Source organism: Gnatocerus cornutus, chromosome 4 (genome assembly GCF_029298725.1).
Source record: "Gnatocerus cornutus isolate USDA-ARS CGAHR chromosome 4, icGnaCorn1.1, whole genome shotgun sequence".
Taxonomy (NCBI): Eukaryota; Metazoa; Arthropoda; class Insecta; order Coleoptera; family Tenebrionidae; genus Gnatocerus; species Gnatocerus cornutus.
Genome location: NC_142236.1, coordinates 15,493,547 through 15,496,610, shown reverse-complemented (window position 1 = coordinate 15,496,610; position 3,064 = coordinate 15,493,547). Strand labels below are relative to the sequence as shown.

The 3,064-nt window shown below is 34.7% G+C and overlaps 1 long non-coding RNA gene across 1 annotated transcript; it reads left to right on the top strand.

Moving 5' to 3' along the window:
- The first annotated feature begins 500 nt into the window (after positions 1 to 500).
- On the top strand, positions 501 to 1,584 carry LOC148176400 (uncharacterized). Its single transcript, XR_015769917.1, has 3 exons — positions 501 to 712; positions 766 to 1,190; positions 1,238 to 1,584. It is a non-coding gene; the product is annotated as an uncharacterized LOC148176400 (long non-coding RNA).
- The last annotated feature ends 1,480 nt before the right edge of the window (positions 1,585 to 3,064 follow it).

Genomic DNA, 3,064 nt, shown 5'->3' with positions numbered 1-3,064 from the left:
TTTGGCAAACTATACATGCCTTGTGATGATTTTTATTTTTATATTTGCCAGTTAGAACAAATTTTCTCAAATAATTTTGAGAAAATTTCATTGCTCCCAAACACAATTTCTCAATTTGTTGATTTGTTTGAAACTATTCGATTTAATCATCCTTGTAAAGAATTTAATTACCGATATTTGATACTATTGTACAGCTGAATGCGGTTATTTTATACATTAAAATTTATTAACTCTAACTTCTGATCTTCTGATGAAGATAAAACGATGCAAAGAAAAAAAATTAGATGGCAACATGCCTGAATGTATGTATTTTGTGTATACACCTAGTAAATGTTAATTTTATGTAATTTTTTTTACCTTTAAACAGAATGTTAATAAATTTTTTCGTTTCCTTAAAAGTTATCATTCTTTATCACCCACAATTCTTTCAAATACTTCGCTCTGGCGCAATGCTACAAATCAGTCTTTTTTTAATTCACCGCTAAGGTCACTAGATCAAATTGTCTGTTTTATAAGGTACCGCTGTTAGTGACAAAAAGAAAGACAACGATATCTTCTGTCTATCTCTACATGCGCACTAAATTTAAATGTTGTTTGTGTGGACACATTGCTTTATGAACTGTCAATTCTTGTCAAATATCGTTTGTAATAAAATGGTTTGAATGTGCGATTTCTCAACACGAATCGTTATGGTGTATTTGTTTCCTCCGCCGTAAGTAAATACTATTTGACGTTTTATGTACGACGACTTTCCACAAATTTCAGAAAACTCCAAATAGAAGGTAGATGGAAGCCCTATCGAAGCCGACAATCATTGTGACATTGGTTAAGCAGTACGTATTGGAGGAATACTAAAGTTGGTTTTTGTATATGAACCCTTGAGTACTTCTTATAAGATTATGGAATTTTGTACCTGTTAGTTTACGAATTCCGTGAACTAAATTTAAATAATGTTCCCCCAATTTGTCTTCAATCGCTTTTGTGTTTCAATAGCCCCAATACCAACATGAACTTCTTGCATTCAGGCGAATAACTCGTTCATCTTATTGTTATTATGAGTTGAAAATCAAATCTATGGGCAAGAAAATGGAAGAAGCAAGACCACTCACATGTGGTACATCACAAAACCTGCGTTATGGACAGAAATATTATTTCAAATGCCTAAAACACAAGCAATGATATTGTAAAGTGTAAGTATATCGGCCTCAACAGTAAACGTTCTCAAAATGTGTTGTAGGACCAACTGACTGCTATCCTTAATGTAACAGCGGGGCCTCATAAACTAGCAGGTGGACAAGACACAGTCATTGCACTCATCACTTGAACAGTGCAGATACACAGTCACATGAGGAAGACACACCATCGCTTTCAACATCAGCGGCAGAAGATGGTTGGTTTGAAGGCGCTGCTACTTCCTCATAATGAATGTGAAAACTGAAAATGCAATGGGACATGAAATATACATAAGATATGCAAAACTGGTTCTATAGTTTAATGTGGCCTACGAAGGTCCTTAAACGCATTCAAATGGTCTCCTGTAGTGTTAAAAATAGATGTAATTTTGTATTTCAGGGTGATTTAAGTAAATAATTTTAACATAACTTTAATATTTGTTCTTGATATTCATTTTGTTGCAGTTGTTTTGCATAAACTCATTCAAGATCTTAAACATGTCTACTTCTTCAAACTTGTAAATTCTTTCTTCTTAATAGCCCCTTTAAAATATCTCATGTACTTCATTTTCTGCTCATGTACTTGCTACTTCCATTTGTGCAATGCTTTCTCTCAGTTACTTTAACATCTCATCATTGTTACTACATCGTCGGGAGAAGCTACAATATAATAAGTGCTAATAGCATATTCTAATTAGGGCGTTACTGCATACAGGTCGAATCGTTGGAGATTAGAAAAGACAGTGCTTGAAGTCCGAGACCGTTTCTGAGTGTTGCACCTCCTTAACGTGCTAAAATGGAATCGGTTCTAATGTCGGTTCGCTCACCTCTTACGTATTCACATAGTCTGTTATGTTGGAACCAATTTTCTTTTTGTACCCACGGTTTATTTAAGTGTATTTTAAATAAATAAATTTAAGATAACCTTACATTTTGTCAATGACAAATTTTACGTCAACAATTTTATGACAATTCCCTAGAATCTTGCGTCTCGTTCTAACCCATTGATTTATGGACTATGTCTGTCTCTCTTGCATTGCGCACTGAAAACTAACAGCGGTACCTTATAAAACAGACAATTTGATCTAGTGACCTTATTCACCGCTTTTGAGTAGCGACATCTACAAACAGTAGCGAGAAGGACCGCCAGCGCCGTCGAAGGTCGTGAAAAGCTGCAAGTCAACTTCAAAGGGACCGACATGAGTTGTCCATACTAATAGATCCTTCTTATATTGTGCTCATAGTAACAGCATCTATCAAAAACTATCAAAAAAACTTAAAATCTGAACATCAAGAATTTCAGATTTAGGTGGTTTTGCAAGTCGAAATATCGGAATTTGCTGTTAAACCATATAATCGACGGTAACCTAATCGATTAAATTAGCAAAGGCAAAAATTCATAATTATATCATTTAAATGATTTCCTTTTGTGCAGCAGCTGGTCACGCGTTCTGGTACCGGTTGTCCAGTTGTAAAAAAATAAAAACAATAATTAAGCACTTACCGGTTACACGTATGGGTTGTGAAGATTTCTGGTTACCACGACCGGGTTTTAAATTTCAATCACAAAAATACTAAATTTATCTAAAATTCTTACATAAAACCGGAACAAACACCAAAATCCTTAACCTCACAACTGGCGAGCGTCCCAGAACACGTGATCTTGCGGCTTGCGCTAGCAAACAGAAAGTGTCTAACGTCCCGGTACCGGCAGAGACGAATTCTGTAAATACTTACCGGCACTGTTGCTTTAAGAAACCCAAAATATATCTTCCACTCCCTTTCTCCCAAAATATAGTACACATTTTATAATTTTGTTTGTCTCAAATTATGGTATTCATAACATTCAAATTAATTTTATTCTTTTTGTTTGCTTTTTAAGTAAAGTCCGT